We start from the raw sequence: 23060 nt of genomic DNA, 5'->3' as shown, positions 1-23060 counted from the left end.
ACCAATGAGCAGATGCAAAAAGTAAATGCAGTTGGTATCATTCGTATTCTTCTATTCTGACAGCGCGTCCATGATAATGATCTCCGCGGCCGATTTACCAGAGAAATCCAATACCACGACCCTTTCGTCTAACAGAAAGATCAATGCCATAGAGAACTCAAATTTAGGCGCTATCGTAGATCGACAACGGGTTCGGCCTGCCATGAAACGCTTATCCGCCGTCCCTTCGAACGGTTTCCCCCTTTTATGGGTCCGAACGAAAAATACATTCGGGTTTCGTAATCCAGTAACGACCCGGCGATGTTTTTCCGTCGTGAAAAATTCATGCGACCAACGATCTCTGCGTATAATTCTGGAATGTAAATCGGACAAACGGTTCGTTCGCTTCCCGTCGATTAAGGTCGCTTCAACGTTCTCAAGACGTTGCCAAAGACGAGTCGTTAGCCGGGAATGAAGTAGCTGATTCGTTAAATAAAATATCGGTTAAATTCTCCATTGTCATATTCGACGAGTATTGATGAAGCGAAATGAGTTAGCCACCGTTACATAATGCACATGACACGCTGAAAACTCCTTATAGTTCTTAAAATCTTTGTATGCTCAATAAGTTCGGTGCACAAAATGTATAAAAACCAAACGACCCGCGCGCCGTAAAGAAAGCTTTTCTGAGAGATTGAAACATTCCATCAGTGTCTACAACTTCGAAAGTTTCCCTATGTCCTTACGAGGATCTCGACACATCGTGTCTTATCTTCATCCCACAGTCTTGAGGCAACATCGATACCTCTATCAACTTTACAACTTCCTTTATCGTGGATCAGCGATAAACTAAACTTAGCTTTTACTATAAAATCTCCAAACTGCTCCTCCACAATTCAAAACTGTTGTAGCAACAAATTTCTGCGACGTGTATACAGCCACGTTTCGATCGTCTATCATTGAGCGCAAGTTGTCAAAGGATTAAAGCAGTAAAGGATGCACTGACATAGATGTAATCTCGTTTTTGGCATCACGGATCTAATTTCTTTCCAGTCCAAATGGAATGTATCGATCATCCGATATAAGGTCGACATCGAAATCAGCTCGCTGATACATGATTAATTACTAGAAACGGATGTCTGGCTAATAAAATATGTCTGGGAACTGAATTAGAAAGATCTGGATTTAAAAACCATTAATTATGCTCATTACGAATTGTAATCCATTTTATGCGAAGATATTGAATTTCTTTTGACTAACGTAACAATTCATTAATTTGAAAATAAAATATGACGTGATCATCATTTTATGGAATGGACAGAATTCTCCGATCGGCTGATATTTTGATCAATTTATAAGTTTCGATTAGCAAGATTAACGCGGATTTCACTATTTGCTCTCGTCTAGTACGAAGTCAAACATGCCGCTCTCCAATTATCATATCAAACCACGACTAACTAATATAGAATTAATTTCGAGGTAAACGCGTATTAACTGACATTTCCACGCTTCGGTAATAACCACCATAATTTGTCAGTAAACATCTACATGTTCACAAATCTGTTTTCTCCTTCAGTAATAAAAAGAAGTAATTGTTTCTGACAATACAACGTTTTATCTTAGCTTTACAAATTTCAATAAACAAACGAGCTAATTCTTTATCTTATCTTTCTTCTAAAATTGACGATGCCACGTCACCTACATTCACGATTTAGACATCACTTTCAATTTATCGATAGCATGATTCGAATAGACTGCTAATTAATCAACTTGGTGAACGATTGACGAAGGGGAGCTCGACTTTCGAGCGATTACCATTTCATTAGGGACTTAATTAGTCGAACGAAATGGACGCGGTTCGCATGACCGGATAGGAACGTAGTCACCCGCGAAAGAGGAAGAGCTCGCTTATTGAGATCCAGTTCAAAGTCCGAAGAGTCGAGATTACCGCATTGGATGTAATTGAGATCGCGCTCGGATACTACACACCTCGTTCATCGCCGGGAAGTCGAGTTTCATCATTTCCACGAGATTTAATGCCAGATTTGCGTCACTGGTGGCCACTGTATTCTGAGTACGAGAAAAAAGTTGTATCGCTTTAATCCGTCGCGTCGCGTCTTACTCGGGAGTGATGCCTGTCTCGAGTTTCAGAAAATTTAATCAACCGAGTTGAACGATTTTTAAAAGTTTTTTTAAACAAAAATATAATTTCCTTCATCACCATTCTAGTTATACAAAACCAACAGCTTTGAATTTATCCTGAACACATGCCTCTAAAACTAATTAAAAACTGCTTTATCCTCGAGTACCATTAAATATAATTTCACTTAAAATCATCTATAATTTAATGCTAAATCGTATTTTCTCGTATATGTAATCAGTTTTTAAGTGTTTGAACAATCGAGCGAAACTCTGTGTGGCGCTTCATGGTTTTGGGGATCAGAAAGCAGCGAGGGGACATGAATAATTAAATATCGCTGGTTAAGGCGATTAGACGACAGATCGCGTCGCTCGTACATGAAACGACAGGTAACATCGGTTACTTTTATGGGAAAACAACAAGGGCTACAAGCTCGTTCGCGTGCGGGGCACGCGTTTCCGTGTAACCCGCGCTCGTGTAACGCGGGCCGATTCCCCGATAATTAGCTGCAATAATTATTATCATGTGGTCGGCTGTGTCATGGACACGTTTCGAAACTTGCCAACGTCCACAGTTACTGGAAATTTTGTCACCGTGGCTCGTTCGCCACGATTCACTGCTAAATCGTTAGATAAAATTATCGCGTAAATGTGATTGGAAACTTTTCATTTTCATTGGAAATAAAATTTAATATGAATGCGTGGAGCACTTGAATCGGTTTGGATTTGCGAGAAAATTGTTTATTGGAGATCTGGAACCGTATGTCACGGAGGAACTGCCATATCGATGTCCATAAAAAGTTTCGTTTCGAATATCGTATATTGAATTTGAAAGAGAGAACGAAATATTGGAATTACATTGAAACTGCGGTAATAAAAATGCGGAATGAAATCCGAGGACTCTTCTAAAATCATAATTAGCAAAAACTCATTCCGTCGAAAAATTTTTATTTTTTTTAGAGAGACTTTTTATTTTTATTTTTAAATAATACCTGATTATAGATTCAAAACGAGTAATTTTCTTGGCGCGGAAATAGATATCTTCATGGGACGTGTCCAATTAAATAGCCCCGGGTCGGATTTAAATTATGCAAAGTCGATCTTTACGTGACGAGGCAATTCTGCTGAGCCGGCACGTCACAGCGTCGCCTTTAATCGGCCTTTAATTAAACAATTCCTGATAGTAAATGCGCTTCGGCGACCTGCGCTATTCGCTAGAGTGTATTCGGGCCACGAAATCGGAGCGGGACGCGGAAAAGTAGTCGCCTTGGAACCCTTATCGCAAGGACTTCCCGTTGCCTCGTTGCTGTCATGAGTTTAGGTATCGTGCACAACGGGCTCGCTGAATGAGAAACCGGAGACACGGATAAAAAATTGTGAAAAGAACTCTGCGAACGATGTTCACAGCTTTCATGTTTAAACTAATTAGACGAATGGATGTAGCCTCGATAGAGGAAATTTCTCGGAAAAAGCAATTTCACTTAATTCTTACTGAGAGCAGGGCGATGGTAAAATATTTAATTTTGTGCTGGATAATCGATGTGAGATTAAATTTCGCAGAGAATTTTGATGAAAGTCTCGGCAATATGTTTGAAGTAGTCATTCGATGCTCATCAGGTGCCCTCAGAAAGTGACGTATGCTCCCGGGTCAAGTCGCGTTGAAGTAATTTGCGGTGAACGAATAGATGAATATTCATTAGGCGCTAACAACTGTTTCTTGTTATGGAAAGCCATCGAAGTTTACGCAGAAATTCTCGGAAGTAGTTCCTAACTAACGAACTCGAAAAGAACGTTTCCTAAATGAAAATCGTGCCGCGACAGTTTGACATTTAGTCGAAAATGAAAATTTCGAACCGACGGTATTCGATCGATATTGAAATTCATTGAAAACTGACAAGAATCTCTATTTGGACAAAGCGTCAAAGAGGTATTGTGCACTGGGCACGATTGAATATTTCCAAAGTAACTACAGAGATAATTTAACAGCGGTGAATAGGTGGCTCCCGAGTTTCCTTCTGTCGTCAAATTTATCAAATACCAGTCCAATTTCAAGGAATCATCAAAGGGATACCGTCTCCCTTACTGTTCTGACTACGATACAGTTTCACATAAATGAATAAGTGACGCAAGATCTTTGACTCAATTTCCAGAAAGGACATTTTATACAATAGAAGGTTTCATCAAAGAATTCGTTTGATGTCCATTGTATTACGCTGTACAGAGTTTAATACTTCTCTTTATTGGACATTTATTATATCATTCCTTTAAATTTCACTCTATAATTCTACTTCTACTTAACTGCTATCAATCGCCTAGAATTTATGCCTTTAATATTATCGCCTGTAATTGATATTACTCAATTTCATGCCCCAATTCTCGAATTTCATTTAATCCAATCCTTTCAAACTCGATCCTAATTCTGGCTTCCAATACGTACCCCGCTGTGCACAAAGCCTTATTCGTGCACACAGGCAAGAAAAGCTACGGGATCACCGCGCTATGCACGACCGGATATGCTCTTATCCTTCTTTTGTGCTCCGTCACAAGAGAGAAAACGCCGCGTATCACGCGACAAACCAGTGAATCGTTCGTTGGACACGTTTCTCTGTAGCCGTGAACGTTGAGCTGGTGACACGTCGACGACCAACAATTTCCTAGGATAGCCGTCCTCCATTCGAGATTAAGGTGACCCTCATTATTTAAACCATTCTACTTATAGCCGTCGAAGTTGGAAAAAGCTTGGTTTAAACAAAGTACTGATATCTTGTTTAGACACGAAATCAGTTTCATGATTAGCCCCATGAAATTCAAACATGTAATCCTTAATCATCGTATTTCCAAATTTATTTGAAAATGTGTACATTTTTCAGAAATTATTATTAACTGAAATTAATTGCAATGCAAAATGATATTGCGAGAATCTTAACATCTAATCCCCAGTTTATATCTAACGCTACATGCTAAATCGTCAATAAGGAGCTTACGCGTCCATTCAGACGTCAAATCCAAATTCCGTCACGAGCACCGTATAGTCGTTGAATCTATTGCGGTGCACCAGCTTCTCAAATACCGACACGTACGAGCAAATTCGAAACGCTCGACACGACGCAAACCTTAATTGCTGTTTTGTCTCCTGCGTTCGCCAGCCGGAGATCGATATCCCGTAAATTCCAATTCGTAGGAGGAAATAAAAAACTAACAAACAATGTCAGCGTCCTAATGAAACTAGAATTAAAAATAACCATTTGGAGTAGCTCCAAAATTAATTATGCATTCAATTAGCCAAACGTTTTTTAACGCTTTAAACTTTTTTAGAACGTAGAAGGAGCTCGCGTACCTATATCACTGTTTCAAAGCAGACGTTAACGTTTCACGATCAAGTGCAACCGGAGTGCATCAGTTTTCTCGCAACCTCAACCCTTTAACCAGCTCGCCACACTTAGCCACCGTTACATAAACAACAACAAGCCTCGCAAACACCGTCCCGCAACAGAAACCGCATCGATCCGGGTCGATTAGTATTCTATACCGCAAGGGTTGTCTCACAAAGGAATATCGCAAAGGACGAGCAAAGAAAAAAAGTTGAGATTTCTCGAGCAACGGGTCGTAATTCTCTGAGGGTGAAATAACAAGGGTCGAAAACCTTGTCTGTTAAACGATTTATTTTATCATTTAATACATTATTTATTGAATTATCTCCTCGTGATTGTATATCGTGCACTTAGTTGCCCATTTTCCGACTTGGCTCGAACTAAAAGCTCGAAAAGAGTTCTGGTAGAAGAAATGTAGTAGCAGTGGATTTGTCCATCGGATTTACGAGTACAGACACCCTGGCGTCGAGTTCCCAGGAACAGAGAGGCTGAGATCGATGTGGAATTTGGGGGTGCGGGCGCCACAGAAACGGGAATACTCGATTCTTTCGAAAACAAGTCGTCGATCGCACCAGAAGACGTTCACCCATAGAACGTGTATAAGAGAGTGCTGCATGATTGTATTGCAGAAGAAGAGGCTAGGGAAAGTCAGCAGAAAATCTCGGATCGTTACGACCGAAATCGAAACGAAAGAGTTCCAAATTGGATTAGGTTTTTTTCACTCGTCGAGGACAGCAGAAAATTTCATTTCAGGGAAATCGCGCGGTCGAAATTCGATTACAGTTTAATGGCTCCCGGCTGATTAAGCAACTGTGGGATAGAAATATTTGCTTTATACAAGTGGATCTCTTTAAATATTTCGATTAAATATGAGAGCTGCGATTTTCTTTAAATAGTCAGATTCAGGTTAAACGACGAGGCATTTCCTTTTCCTAACGCCTATTAAGGAACCCCTTAAAATCTACCCCGCGGAATTTCCACGCGCCTTGGGAATAACCGAGGCGCTCGTTAAAGTAACTTCATCGTAAAGTTTTGGCAGATATGAAGTGTGTTCCGGAGGTGAATCATTTTAATTTGAAAGTAGGCTGCGAAATTTTCTCATGAAAATATTGCATTAGGATCATCCATTATATTATAAAGAAAGATAATAATTAATTCACTTGAGATCCACTTTTATTCCTAAGGTATCAAGTTTAACTTCTATCCAAAGTTTAGGCAGCCTTTGATGAACCTCAAATTTAGATGCGGAAGATCAGCATCGGAGCGTAGATGGTGTCTCGATTACTCAATTGCCTACGGGTCGTGATTACGTGGCGCGCAATTAATTAACGAGCCCTCGCCGTGAAACGCGTGCTGCGCTATTAAATTATGACGATGTCGCCTGGATCGTCGAGCAAACCGAACCGCCCTTCCAAAATTTCGACGACCAGGACATACATGACGTTAACTCCCGCGAACCGTTGCAGGGCACCAGTATACGATTCGCGTGTGCAAAGCAAAGCGGAAACACGATCATAATTCAAGCGTCTAGAGTGTCCTGACGGTGCAAAGCGATCGACCGGCATCAAAAGAATAAATGATCCACTGGAGATTTCCTTCTGGTTTCTGTCTGTCCGACACGACTGATTCTACCAAATATAAATCTGAATTGTAAATGCGTTCAATTTGTAAAATACTGGAAAGAGCTGGCAATTACTAAACTGATAATTCTCAATGGATTCGCTAATCTCTTGCCAATATAGTTGCGTACCGGAAATCACAATTAATTTTCCGCGAGGAAGAAAATTTATCCACGAAGGTGGACGTTAATTCCCTTTTATCTCCCACGGACGTTACCTGCGTCTCTGTTGTGCGGTTAATTAACCTTCTGTTACACGGTGATCCCCATCCCGCCTGGTCTCGCACAAACGGATTAAAAATATAAAAGTGTTCCTGGAAAACGAGTAACTGCCGACGGCGCGCCAGTAGTTCCATTTGCCCGAACCGTAGCTCTTGTTCGCGTTTGTAAACGTTAACGAAACGCGCTACACCCACGACTCGAAATTTAATTCTCTCGCTCGAACTTCGAGCAGCTCGCGTTTTTTTTTATGAGTGCTTCATCCGTTTCAGTAATTACGCATTTTCGTTTGTTGTCTGAATAACTTGTTGCCTGGATCTGAACATCGTTGGTAAGGAAATTTTTAGTGACTTAGTTTATTGAAGGTAGAAGGCTCTTTTTACGTCGATTATAATTTCTCGGTTCTATCCAATAGATGAAGTTTTATTTAAGACCGCAATAATAATTATCAATTTGAGCAAGTGAAATTGAGAATTAATTGTCGTATGCAAAGTGGCTGCCAGCATTTAGAAATTTCATAAAGATTTCAACTTTCAACTAAATTCTCAATAACAATGTGAGACGATATTAGAAAATAAATAATGATTTTCTTTTTGCGTGCAAATCCCTCGTGTCCTCATTTAAAATTCACGATACGAGGATTTTCGATGGGGAACACCAAGCGTACGGTGAAAGTGAAACGAGCATGAAGCGACTCTGTATCCCAGGGAATCTCGCGCGATAACCACGCTCCAACGGGTTTAATTCATTCACGTGAAATTATGAAAAAGGAGATTATTGATTTTCCTCATAAATTCTCGACGAGAAAAATTCAAATCGCTTCGTGTCGTCAATAAATCTAATTATTAATTTGACTTCGATATCGAAATTCGTAGACTAATTTATGTATAAGATACCGCACTAATAATTAAACGCTTGCGTAAACCCAGTTCTACACGGAAAACGCATTAGACAATGAAACGATTGAAAATTCGGGGTAATGAAAATATGCTAAAATACTGGAAACCGCCAAGTAGGATCAAAGTATCCGGCGGCGCAGTTAAAGCGATTACGATTCTCAATTAAGGTCGAAGGTAAATGGCGAACCGAAATTGCCGGACTCTCTCAAACACACAAATTCAACCCAGATCCTTCGGCCGGTTCCAATCACGGCCGGACCCGATGAAAATGGTAGCTGACAGAAACGAGGAAAGATACACGGTATAATTAATAATTTCTCTCTGTGTCACTTGCATCGCTCGGTCGGCCAATATTTAACGCCCCGCGTCGTACACAGTATTTTATATTGACTTGCCACGCCAGAAATAGTCGCCCGTTCCTATTTTAACGTGAAAATACATACACCACAAAAGTCGTCATGTCCTTCGCATCATTTATGCATCGTTCTGTCAGTTTTATCATCCCATTTTTTTTACATTTTATTCGATTCTGATCAGTAAATATTTCGTGAATCTTCGTCATAAATTTATCGTAGGGGAGTCGTTTTATTTGCGATGTAAAATAATTCCAGCTCGCAATATAAATTCTGGGTAAATATTGTTTGTAATAAAACCGAGAAATCAGGATCGCATTCTACCATCCATTGGTCAGCGGCGCATGTTTATATGAGATCCGACGTTATTTTTTAACATAAATCACACGGACACCGCTTTGCGGAAACGGTTCGTCGACGAATTCCCGTTGGATTGCATCAATGTAATCGGTATTAAATGCGAAATATTCTGTCGGCCGAACCTTCATGAATCACTAAATTTGTCGGATCCTCTGCGCTTACCGGTATTTCCCAGAAGTATCATTTATCATCGTGCTCACTTTCTGATACGGCGTACAGATATGACAGGTATACGAGGTGTCTCGGAATTGGAAGATTCTCAAGTGTAATCGGTCGGTTAAAATCCGTCTTTTTATTTCATTTTTATTAAATGCACGACAGAAAATAGACGATTATCGACCCGGAGCGCCTCTTCTTTAAATTAAATAAACGTTAATCACGAATTACTGCGATCCTTGTACAACAGGCGATTCAATCACGAACTTCACATCGCATTCAACTATAAAACGATAGTTCTTCTGACAGATGATTAAATTATTCCTGCTTGAACATCGTCAGTTTCTCATTAAAACAAACGCTCCTAGTAAAATATTTAATCAAGTGATCCAATTAAACGTTCCTCCACGATTCGCGTGAAAATTCGTTTAAATCTAGAGCGATAATTTTTAATTCAATTACTTCACTAACCATTTTATAGCAATTTAATAATCCAACTGCGTACGCCAAAACTATCCTTGATCTCTACCAAGTCCTCTCCTAAAAAACGAATAAACGCAAAAGTGTTTGGAATTAATGTCTTTCACAGTGCATTCATAAAAGAAGCACTGAATCGATGGAGGCAGCGTTTTATGTGTTGGAGCAATTATTCCGCGAAAATAAATTATAATTCAATCGTGCGTTATGAACAAAGCATTTTTCAAAAGCCAGAAGAAAGCACAAAATGAAGTTGTTTCCAAATGAAATATTTTATAGAATAGGGAATCGAGTCGATGATAAAATGTTGTCTACTGGAATGTGAAAAATGTTTGACTCCGTCTATCGAGAAAGGAAGCGAAAAATATAGTCGATGAATTTTCCTGCGGGCAATTGGCGTCTATCGAATGGAAATCATGAACGTTTGCTCTCAAGCATTTTTTCTATTTCTCTCGTCGAATAATCTGCGAAATCGCGATAAAAAAAGAGACGGCAAGCTACGCGGGACGTGTTTATACGTCGAAACCTGCACTCCATCATTGATTGCGCGAGATCACATTGTAGCGTTTCTCTTTTATTTTCGTCCGCTTTCATCCATGGTTCGATCATCGAATCCTGTTCATTTTGTTTTCCATTTCCCATCGTTCTGGGTTCACTTTATACCTCTTTGTTTCACCGTTGTGTAAGCGTATTGTGTTACACGCGCATGCACGTACATAATGAATTGCGTTTCAATGTTTTCAGGCAGAAATATTTAGAAAATAACTAAAACTTCAAATGATAATTTCGTACAGTCAAACAAGTGAAAATAATCGTTGTATAATTTATAATAAGACGACGAAGTTTTATTAATCAACGTCTCGATTTTTACGTGAAATCTAAATATTTTAAATTTAACAATGTTTTGAATATTGGAAATGTTGAAATGTTTGAAATATTGACAACGCACGACCCGGAATTCGATTCGAGCCACAACCCCTTGGTTGCTACCCCTACATTCACACCTTCCGAATCGCCCATTCACCGAACCAAGTGGCTCAATTATGCTCGCTGACGGGGTTGAAACAGCCGAAACGGCACGCAGCTGCCACTTTCGACCCTCAATCTCTATCGTTTCCCAAACAACTCACCGACTATCGTAGCAAGCCCCGTAGTTCATGAATTCTAATTAGTCTATTTCCGTTCTTCGATCATGCATTTTCCAGTATTATAAGAAAACGTTTGGTATTCTTCTAATTAACCAGATTGAATTAGTATGAAGTACAGTTCGAAATTATCTATCATTTATCGATTTCACTATAAAGCATTGGAAAATGAATTTCGATAAAATACAGGCATTTGGTATAACAAATGCATGGAAAGTTCTTTCAAAGAAATCAGTGAACAATTGTTATCTTAAAGTTCGTGTTCACTCACTCTAATTTATACGATAATCTGATAATTGATAAAAATTTGACAACCGGGTGATTAAATTATTTTCCAAAATTGCCGATTAAGTTAACGAAATAAAAAAAGGACGAAGGGGAAGAAAAGAGTCAGAGGGAGGATAAAACGGGAAGAGTCGCACACACCCGTTTGTACGCGTCGTACTACGAGGAGCACATTTTCCAAGCCGATACGCTTTCCCTCCACCCTTTTTGATACGCGCAACGCCATGCCACCCCGTGCGCCACCCATCTCTCCCCCTGCTCTGCTCCGATTGCCGCCGCCGGTATTTCCCTTTCTCTACCGGCTTCCTACCTCCTGGTCGCCTCTGGAAATAGTCGCCACAAAGCGATTCCCCGTGCTCCTCGTGTTCGACGCGATTATCAAACGGCCGCCAACTCTTTTCGTCATCCGGCTACTCGTTGTTATCGCGACACGTGCTGCCGGCCGACTTGCGACTCGGAGAATCGCGAACGAACCGAGCAGTTCTATAAACGCGTTCGAGCAAAGCTCGTTAGTTCCGTCGAACGGTGTTCAAGAATTTTTTATCGAGTGACGATTATGAAATTCTATTCATAAAGATGAATTCGCCTTCTATATTTCATCTTCGTAGGGAAACTGTGTGTGTCGTGCAGTTTTTTAAATTATTTGTTAAGAAGAATTAAAATATGAAAAGAGAAGTTAATCGGAGATGAGAATCGAGAGCAAGTGATGTGTAGAATGTTCGAAAAGGGATTCTTGTTGAAGTGTGTTACTTGAACCTTCGTGAATTAATGCAAGCCCGAGGTAGTGGGAAAGTTTATTTACAGCATGTAATTCAGTCGGTAAAGGTTCGAAGAAATTCAATTCTGTTAACTGGACTGGGAAGAAATCTACTAGTTAGAGAACTTGGTGGATGTGGATTAATTGGGATAACTTGCGATCGAAACTGAGGTAACGGATAATATTCTTTCTAGAGAGCACGCATTACAAAATTGAAATGAAACTTAATTGAACTAAAGAGGACATTAATCATTGTATAAAATGAGAAAAGGGGGAGGTTAATTTGATCTGTCTTCATGGGAAAATTGAAAATTAAGATAACGCGAGAGTGGAACAGAATGGGATATATACATACAATTACGAATTCATTCTATCGAGAGGAATTGTAATTACAAGAACTGTAAAAGATGAGTTAATTGGAGGTAATGCGTACCCTTCTTTCGCCTCTAATTTACTTAATACAACGATTTAACCGACAGAATCGTTTCCATTCCATTCTAAAATCAACTTGCAATTCTATGGAGTTTTAATTAGTTCTCAATAGATTTGATCGAAATTAATGTTACACACGTCTTCGGTAACGGGAAGAAAATTCAAAGATCAGAACATAGATAAGACAGTTGATATCGTAACATCTAACCATTTAAACTACGCAAACTAATAGATCAGGCCGACCGATGTCATGGAACTTCGCCGCGTTTCTAATAAGTAACTCCCTCCTCGATGTGATTTATCGCGTTATCGATTCCGAAGAAAATGCTATCTGAATTTCCAACTTTCACGTTTCCCTCTTCAGCCGCGATAGAAAAATGATTTACAACCATTGACGCCTGTTAAGTGATTCTAGTGCCGTCCTCGTTTCCTAGCGATAGACGCGAACGAATAATCGCGAGTCGTTAATGCACGAGAGGTCAGCGCCACGTGGTCTCAAAGATGATACGAAAACTAGTTTCCACATCAAAGTTACCGGTTCTCCAACCAGGTAATACATCACTCCAATCGATGATAAAACTTTGATGAACTTCTAATACTTATGGCATTAATTTCAAAAGTCCGATTTAGATCATTCAAGCATTTCGATATGCCTTCATGGAACTTTTATAATATTTCATTGCGGATCACAAGAATTCTCGTAAATATAAATATATAATAAACTACTGGTCCATAATGTGTTAATAGATCATCCTTTATATGCATAAAATTCGCGATGTATTAATACGGGGAAAAGTTCATTGACTCATAATTTTTCAAAGTTCGAAACAATGCTTGGAACAGTGGGTAAATATTCTACTCAGGAATCAAGGATGAAAGTTGTCGGAATTGTCTCGCGACCCTTCGTTGAATGGGACAAAGGAAACTACTAATATGACGTAAATGAAATCAGAATGGTTTCCTGAGCGGAAGGGTGTTTGCGTCATTAATGTCAAGCGCATTGTCGTCGTCGTTGTCGTCGTCGTCGTCCAGCAGAGGCGTTGCTCGATATTATACGATTTATAATTAATCGTCTCCTTTCTCCCCTCGTCTACCGTTATATAATGTTCATACTCGGTTCGCCTCATTGTTAATGTTAAAAATAGAGCCGCGAATTTTTAGGGCGTACAATGCTTGCGCGGGAATAAATAGACGTGTATGTTAATGACTCACAGACTTAAACGTACATAATTTTAAACAACGTTCATAGTTAGAGCACTTTTCTTTTTAAATATCAGGAAGGACTTATTGTTTTACTAAATTATGTATATGATTCTTCACGTTCTCGAGAAACAGTGACGGACGTAACGGAAGTCTATTAGACTCATTAATTTCTGATCTTACCTCTCTCAAGATCTTATGAGAACTCTTCGTGCAAAGAATATTTTTAAATGCATTATATAATAAATCAAATCTAATGGAAAACTGTCTATTGTAATATTACATTATAAAAACTTAACATAATCTCATAGTGCATACTTATGCATCTGAATCATAATCAAGCATGAGTACAATCATAGTTGTAAGCACAATCAACAACAGTTGATTCACAGTCATAACGATAACAATATCCATAACCATTCAGTTAGAATTGCAACCTAATTCTGCTTTCATATTGTAATAATTCTACTTACCTCTCAGCTGTATGCAGTAGAATTTATAGGAACCCCATAGGATCGTTGTTCACAGGATTCTACGTATGGAATGTTGAGCACTTGATCGAACACAATAAACCAGTAACCAATTAACGATAATAATTGGCAATCCCGAGATCAAAATCGCGTCGACTCACATCGAATATACGGCGAACTGAACTATATCTTAATGCCAGGGTTACAACGGTACCCGGCTTTTCTTGAATCTCCGATTGTCGTCGAATTCAAACAGCCGGTTGTTCACATTTTTGTATGTATACAAGGTTACCGTTTCTATTTATAATTTTAAATAATCGTCATTAGTCGTTTTTCTATTCTCGCTATCATCGTCCTCCGGGTTGTTGATATCGCCGTTGCCACGAATGAATTGTGTATCCTTTGTTCGCCATAACTGCCTGTAATTTTATTAAGTTACATTATTTTCTGAATCTATTTGAAATGTTCAGATATAAAATACAAATTTTTCTAATATCAGGTTTGTGAATGCTGAGATTTTATATTTTCTACATGATTTGTGATAAGTATTGTTCTATAATTAAACCGTAAATAATGTATTAAGTAAATCAGAAATTCGACGGTGGTTGCAGACTTCTCATCGATTCATAAACGCTTATAATTTTTCTTCCATTTAGAACCCTTATCGGGATCATCCCGCAAGATCCGTACGATGTCTACCCTCAACTGTTTTTGCCGCGATTTAACTGTGCGCACACATAAACGACGATGCAATGGAGAAGTAAGTTCTTATCGGAATTCGCGATAATCGACGAATGATAAAGAGCGAACCGACTAGAATTTATTGAGGCTCACCGCGCGACGATAAACTTTCCGTTTATCTCGGGAGGAGAAAAAGGGGCTGGATTCTCGTGGATACTAATCGCTTGAAACGATAGCGTGATCCAAATACTTTGCTAGGCAATAACGAGCGGCTTAATGCTCGGCGAATTAAAGTTTCTCCTTTAAGAAACTTTGCGAATGATAGATTTCTTCTGATGAACGATAACGAGAACAATTATGCAATTCATTATGCAATTCATTATAAACCTTTTGAAACTTGATTCTGTTAATCTCTTGGTATCGAATTGATCTAAATGCTTCTTCGAGTGTGGATTCACTGAAATTTACTAAGTCGCTAAATAGGAAATCAATAGCATTGCACGTGACTAGCTCGATTCGCTTCGAGCGAAATCGTTATTGTTGAATCTCAAATCCTGCAAGTAGGATCCTGCTAACACGATTAATATCATCGAATATTACGTACTAATTTATCAACAACTGATCGTATCATTTCGTCAATTTCAGTCCTCGTAATCTAATGCAAAACTAAATCGGCTGAAAATTCTCTCGAATGTAGTAATTCGACATTGATTACAAATATTCTTAAATACTTTTTATAGAACTACTTCCAGAAAAAGTAATGAGAATATCAAATAGGATCTTTGATTATAAAAGTCAACGAGTTAATTTTATTACTTCATTCATAATGAATATGATTGAAGTGTTCATGGATTTATTCTGTACATTCTCAATGTTCCTCATTAACGATGCACGCCCGGAAAAATATCGAGATCGTGTACAGTCCGCTCGACATTTATGGATAGAGATAGAAGATGAAAAACACGGTACGTTTGGACGAACGACCGGCGATAAGAACAGAACATACACTTTCGTATAGGTTTTGTCGTTTGGTATAGGTTGCCAGTCGCAATTGGTCGTAAAAGCAACTTTTTTCTTCGAGATAATGCTCGCGGTGTATCGCCTCGCCTGTCCGATTTTCGCGGGGAACAGGACAGAATTTTAGTTCTACTTCCGTTTTCATTGTACATATAGAGTTATAGTGTTTTCCGATATTTCTTGTTCTCAACGAAACGGTTTCGGTTTCCTAATTAGTCGTCTATTATTCTATCTACGCACTTCATGCAAACTTTTAACGAATTTGTAATTCGAGAACTGTTACTTGATACTGAATATGGTAAATGTTTGGAGTTTCAGATTATATTTGATGTGAAGTTGAATAAAATTGAAACGGATATACAAATTAATTAATATCTAAATTGACTTCGTCACTTATATATTTTATGTCAAATGAAAATATCTTTAAACTGAAAACTGGTCATTAGTTGCGTCAAGTAATCTGTTATTTCAGGCTTTCGACGTTGGTCGGCCGGTTAAACAAATTATTGTGACGGGCTTGTGCCATATAACATCAACGGCCACAATTTTTTATTATCCTTAACACGTGTGTCGCGTTTGAACAAGTGTTATTCTTTGACAATGTGGCCGTTTAAGCGGTACTCGTAAAAAACGTCATGGGTTTCCATACAGTGTTATTATTGAGCAAAAATTATTCAATGTTAAGAAACGCAATTTGATCAAAAATAAATCAAAAAACTTATTTATTATTATAATTAAAAGTTTCAACCATAATAAATATCCAAAACTTAATGGGATATGTTTCGTACAAGTCGTAAGAAACTACGAAATGCATGCCACTCGAGCATCGACTGGCACAATCGCTTTCCAGCAGAATTTCTTAATAACGATCTGTGGTAACAGGTAGCCAATTACATTCTACAACACTCGTGGAACCCCGGCTTTCTCTCTCTCTCTCTCTCTCTCTCTCTCTCTTTCTCTCCCTAATACGCGCATTACCAACGGTTTTCTCTTTTCGCGGCGTGTTACTCGCATCGTGAAGTCGTGGCTTCGTTATCGTCGACTTCATTGCGCAATTAGGCTGTTCGATGCTCGACCTGTACAAGTGCCGTGCATCAGGGAACGCGATATTCGTGACTATTATCTATTTCGTGAAATCAAGATCAAAGGCCTTATGAATCTTGCAACGTTTTTAATCAGGTTTGATCAGCTTCTTGCTACGAAGGAGTTCCCATACTTCCTCTAATCGGAGAAAATCGTTTAAGAAACGGGATAAACTTTTAGTCAATAACTTTTCCACGGTAATTAACAACCATCCATTTCCTCTAATCCTCTAAAATGGATTCATAAATTTCGCTTCCTACGTTCGCGTTACATGAAATTCTCCTTCGTTCCTGCGGATAAGATTTTTAACACCGTGCGATGGAAAAAGAGTCTGTCGATAATTTAATCCACGAAATCCGGTGATCGGTTTTATAATACATTCTATTCGAGCCTGGCACTTGTCGGTGCTCAGATGGAAAGAACAATTCGCAGAAGTGAACCGTTCACCGGTCGGCTCGATTGCGCGTAATGTATTCCATAAATTAGCGTCGGAGCAAAGCTTCGATTAGGGATTGCTTCTATCGCAGGCGCGTGTTTTCGTGTAACCAACCTCGGTAGAACAACAGTCCCGACAAGCTACTTATGGATCTCCGATTGCTCGCTTTTCGCCTCGTATTAACATAATGTAACGGAATCTCTGAATATTCATCGAGCACCGAACTGATCCGACGGAATTCACCTACGCTATACACTACATGAAACTCCAAATTGAATACACGTGTGGTACAGGAAAACGCGTACATGAAATATCGTTGCCAAACCACAAGACATTCATTTACTGTAATGACGAGGCAACTATGGTTACGTGTAACTCTTATTAAATCACGTGACAGTATTATAATATTCTTAAAATCGTATTATTTCATATTCCATAATTCGTGGAATTTTCGTAAAGCTCGAAGTTCGATAGAAAAATTTAATAATCTCGTATATCGAGGGAAGTTCGGTCGCGAATTTGATCAATGATTGCAAATTTCGTTTCAGTTCTCCGAGAGAGAAACGGAATTTTCAATAAACTAGCAGGTATTGAATTTGTTTTGTGCAAAGTAAATCCGTGGCACCATTTCGAAACTTTTTGCGGATTTTGTTAACGACAGAACTTTCGGGCTCGTCCAGGTTGAAACGTCGTATAATATAGGAAACTGGTCGCGCGGTAGAACGTAGATTCGATACCGGTGGAAAAGTAGGTGTCTGCGATAAGAAAATTCCGTTCGGTCGACGAACGATTTCCATTCGCCCGATTAATGTAAGGATCTTATGGAGGAATTTAATCGGTCGGACATTGAGAGGCAAACGGTTGGGTTATCGTTGGAAATATGAAGTCATGAGCTGCTACCGTTTCGCGGCCCGAAGATAATCTCGCGAGCAAAGAGGAGAAAATTGAGAGGAACGGGCGGGGAGATCGTAAAAGGTATCGGGCCAGTCCTCGCCTCGCTCCGTGAGCCGTGGCCGAGCCGACCTAATGGACGTATTAATAATGATTTATCGCGACGATTATGTCGTTCCATTCGCCGATTGAATACCCAACGGGCATCGCTACTGACTTTATTCGGAAACACGTTTTTTAAGTAATCGTCCGTTTGCGTCTTAACCGGAGAAACGGTTATTTGTTTAATTAAGCGTCGAGTTAATAACGCATTATTCCAACGTAATACGTTTAATATTATATCAAACGCTAACCACTTCGTACTCGGAATTTAATCACGGTTTTTCGCTTTCAATTGACAATACAGCTTGTCAAACATAAAATATACTTTCATATTTGTTATCCATTCGGAAATTGAAGATTTCAGTTAAGAAGAGAATAAAAATGATTAAGAAAATAATTATCGTGGTAGCTTTGATTTTAATGAAAAATCTGTTCGTTCGCTACTCAGAACTATCAGTTCTATCAGGAACTACGAATACATATCGTGGATTTTTCGCATGGGTTGGTCGACAGGACCACATAACTCTCTTTTGCGGTGGAAAGCAAATACGAGAACGGCTCGCATATCGGGATAACAAAAAACATTCCCAATGAAAAACAGAGGTATAATAAAAAAAACTAAAATAAAGGGCGTGCAGTTATTTTTATTATTATATAAAAAATTCGTGAAAATCAACATTTATGAATCGATTGAAGTTCTCATCACGATATCAAGTATCATTATTAATTAGTACAGAACCTAAAATATCTTTTGATGATCAAATACATACAGGCGTTATGTTAAATGTCGAATTTATTACGGAAACACGGTTGACACGTTCAAACAGGCAATCGGTGAAACGTAATCAACGAACCTGTCGTGTTTACAGAGGACGTATCGGCGATGGACGGTCATTAGTTAGCGATTAAAAATATGGAAACGAATATCGCGAAATGGCATATTAACACTTCCATATCGATTGTATTTCAAATTTGCATACGGTTTATTTTACTGAAATTGCGGGGAACTGGTAAAGCGAAGCTTGCCATGTCGAACGATCTAAGATGGTACCGAATTTTCACGTAACAAAGTCTTTGTACAAAATTCATATCGCGACTGTTTAATTACGTTATACAGGATAGTTCATCAGATATTATACCCATTAGGTATCGCCAGATACCTAAGTACGAAGTAGATTACAACACCAGTCTGATACGTATAATAATAACGACGAAAATCGAAGTTATAATATGTGTACCACCCTGTATTTGTTACTTGTAAAAATCGTGAAATTAGATATGCATTTAATAAATACTATGTAGAGATTCTCGATTCAGTTATGGAATTTATGATTTCAGGAAATTGTGGATGGATGATAAATTTTAAAATGCAACGTTGAAATTGTGAATCAAACGATTTTATATGTACATATACNCGAGCTCTCTGCGTATCATGTTGATTATTACGATTTCTGTATTCAACTAATGCAAGTTGTGTTTACCTGATTGGCACGGAAATTCATTAAAATTAAAATGTAAAAAACAAAAGTTAAGATATGCAAATATAGTTACGTGTTTTTCTCTAAGTTAACTTGTACAGAACAGTTTATTTTTTATTATTTCAGGCGTGAAAAGCCGGCTTGAAAAATGTGATAAAGTAAAGTTTATTACGACGGGTTTTTCTGCGGCGAGAAATTAGTTTATTCAAGATCTCGCCACGCTTTTTCTTACTTAAGAAGCTTCTCTTAATTGCCCGGAAGATATGAAAGTGCCGTCGTGGAAAATTAATTTGTCGATGCCTTAGAGCACGACCGGGACACACGCTAGTTTTGCCAGCGGGAAATTGAATGGAGCGTTGTCCATGCGGTAATGAAAAAGGAAGCATTAAAAGAAAAAAATGACGGTACTCAAGAGAAAACGAGAACGGCGTTTCCTTTGATCAATTTCATTGCCTTTGATTTCGAGGGAGCGCGTGCAGCTTCAATCGAAATGAAAAATCTCCCATGAATATTGATGAAAAACAATCAGAGTGAAATACAAATCACTTTTATAGGGATCTATTTTTAATTCGTAGTTCCCAACAATGGAAAATCACGATTTTCAATTTTTTATTTTATTCATAGTTTAATAAATCATTATTCCGAGATTTCTGCTAATGTGACTGCCTTTAGGACTTCAAGAGACCTATTGCATCACGTAACGTGAGTTCAGCTTTGAAGAAGCGTATAGATTTGCTTTTATAAATGACTGGCAGTGGCATCTGATAGAACTCGAACTAACCAAACGAGTTACTACCTGTTCTGAGTACATTATGTCTCGTAATAAATTGAATACGTATCAGATAGATTATACAATAAAGCAAATAATGATAAATAATAAGTAACACGACACTAAAAGGATATTATCTAAGTATTCCTGACATAAGGAAGCAAGAAGACTTTAACATCCTAAGAGTTACTTTAGCGAAGTGGCTATCGTGGCTAACTGCAACGTTTCTGGAGAGAAATGTTGTAGGTTCAAATCCCTCAGCTGCTCATGGGAATTATTATTAATTATTAATGTAAAATCTTTAATATTTATAACGAGGACAGTTCACGCAGTGATGACGTTAAACAGTTTACCGGAGTTCTGATCGATTGATCCCTCAGTATTTGAGGGTTCACGTCAGACGATGAATGGTAACCGTGAGTCATAGTTACGCTGAGCGCGAACTTGTTTCCTTTCCTTTTTATACTTAAAAATCAACAATCAAAGCGTATATTGTAATCGATCACTAATTCATATTGTTTAAATTACTGTGCAAAGATATTGTGCATTCATATTCCTACGAATATTTTATTTAGACAATAAATTAATTTCCTTGTAGAATTATTATTATTTTTTTCTTAATTTTTCTTCAAACGTACTCCATGAACAGTGAAGTCTAATAATATGTCTCTAAAATTCATAACTCGTTACACCATCGAGAGGAGCGATACGGTTCGCTCACGCAATCCCGGAAATAGGTCGGACCTCGGTCACCCGGCAATCATCGCGTTAATCACTATGTTAATTAGTGAACACGGTAGGACTGTTCTGTCAGTCAACGCCTCTTGGTGCGCTGACCTAAGTATCCTTCCCTTCACCGATTCGAGCTACCAGGAAAGCGCATTAGCCAGCTGTTTTCTCCGGACTGTTAACGACCAATGCACTCATTATGGCCAATAAGAACTCACCGAAAGGGCGTGATAAACCTTCATAATGGCTGTTTTAAGAGAATTCGTTTCCCCAGCGAATTGTATGTCACACTCTTGAATCAGAGAAATGAAAATAATTGAAATTTTCCAAGTTTCCTCTTGTATGAAGAATCGTGTATGAAACGAATAATTGAACGAATCTGGATATCTCGGAATCAATGGCAGAGAATACATGAGAACGATCTGTTAAATCACTGTAGAGAAGGAAATATTTGCTATGTAAGCTTCGTCTGAATATTCCACGACCATTATTCCCTTACCGTACGACCCTTACCGTGGCGGATGTTATTTCAGCGAGAAGCAAAAATATTAATACGGAACGAATTCTTTCGCGTTTGGAAAAACAACTGGCAACCCGTTTCGAAAGTATGCCAGACTCTATTAGCCTCGTTAGATATGAGGCACGATGGCCGACTGATATTTCGTTGGCGACTCGGGAATCAAAGGGAGTAGTAACAAGGGTACAGTTTCTTTTGTGACAACAAGGTTGCCACTTCACCTTGTCTGCTGCCTCTTCAGCCTCCGTGCCGGACGCCTTCTTGCGATTCTTTAGTCTCTGTTTTTCTAAAGCGTTCTCCAACTTCGTTACGCTTCGAACGAATGAGTATAAATAAGAGAGGACGAACGAGGGAAGAGAGGAAGGGAATCGACCCATTTGTATGCGGATTTATAACTTCTTCGAAGCTTCTGCGATTCTTCTTCGACTGCTTGTTTCCAGATTTTCTACACCGGCTATACCTTATCGTGACGGTTCCATTTAGAATGGATTGCTTCATTACAACTTCAAAGGGAACGGAGAACAGGTGAAATGGTGGAAGAATGAAATGGGAGAATCCTTGATTGATCTCTCAAACGAACGCAGTTTTCCAATCCTTTGTTTTCTAACGATCAACTCTGGTACCAGGTGGCGATAAAATATGTATAAGATCCGCGTATATCTTTCATGAAATGAACCAACAGAAAGAATTCTATTGTGTACATCCATGAAAAATTCCATAAATTCATAGACATCAAAGTTACGTTGCCCTGTCTAGATTACCTTTTACTACCGGCTAATTGTTACTCTTATGCAAAGTATGTGTACTCTATTAATTTTGCAATGTGGAACTAATTTATCTTTGATCTAAATAATTCTAGCCTTCTTGTTACACGCATTGATAGACAGAAGCGTTGAAAAGAAATCGCACGCGGTAGAAAGAATAGCGCGGCTGAACCAAAATCGGCTGACAAGAGTTGAACGTCCTTCTCTCACCTGCCCAAGAGGTTTTTGTCCCGATTACATAAAGAAATCCGGCTGCCCGCGCGCGCGCGCGCGCGTTTTGTCTTACACGCGTGCCACGGAGAAACGAGGATCGAGTTACGTGAAATGTCTGTGCAGTACAGACAGATTTGATACAAGAGACTTAAGTAGGCTTCATTTAATTTCGAAAGTAAATGCAAATTTTGAATCTCCGTAAAAATGTCTTTAAAATAGAGTACACTGCTACTGAACTTCATACATGAATTCCATTAAATAATAATACACAGTACAGTTAGAACAGAATTTTATAATTAAATATTGTCTTTCGAACAACCATGCCACTTTGAGAAAGTTTCCTTTTTGCAACCAAGGTAGCAGCGTCATTCTATGGTCTCGATTTTACATTATTGTCTGTGTACATGGGAACGTTGAATGCCAGCATGCCTACCTGCACACTCGTGATTAATCATTGATCGCTAATTCGGGGAGGCGCGTAATTAATTAATGCGTCGCGTCGACTGCATCCGGCGTCGAC

The 23060-nt window shown here is 38.8% G+C and overlaps 1 protein-coding gene and 1 long non-coding RNA gene across 3 annotated transcripts in view; one reads left to right on the top strand and one right to left on the bottom strand.

The window, feature by feature from the left end:
- LOC113464528 (uncharacterized) overlaps positions 1-23060 on the bottom strand; it is a 138453-nt gene that overhangs the window by 106315 nt on the left and 9078 nt on the right. The window contains exon 2 of the long non-coding RNA XR_003389379.1: positions 13864-14279. This is a non-coding gene — a long non-coding RNA (uncharacterized LOC113464528). The remainder of the gene's footprint in view (positions 1-13863; positions 14280-23060) is intronic.
- The window catches only part of LOC108626351 (ras-related protein Rab-37), a 72993-nt gene that overhangs the window by 41224 nt on the left and 8709 nt on the right, over positions 1-23060 (top strand). The gene's annotated exons all lie outside the window — the stretch shown is intronic.

Source organism: Ceratina calcarata, unplaced genomic scaffold, assembly GCF_001652005.2.
Source record: "Ceratina calcarata isolate Rehan_Ccalc_2016 unplaced genomic scaffold, ASM165200v1 scaffold397.2, whole genome shotgun sequence".
In the NCBI taxonomy this organism is placed as follows: Eukaryota; Metazoa; Arthropoda; class Insecta; order Hymenoptera; family Apidae; genus Ceratina; species Ceratina calcarata.
The sequence above is the reverse complement of the archived record's forward strand: the minus strand, read 5'-3'. Positions and strand labels throughout refer to the sequence as shown.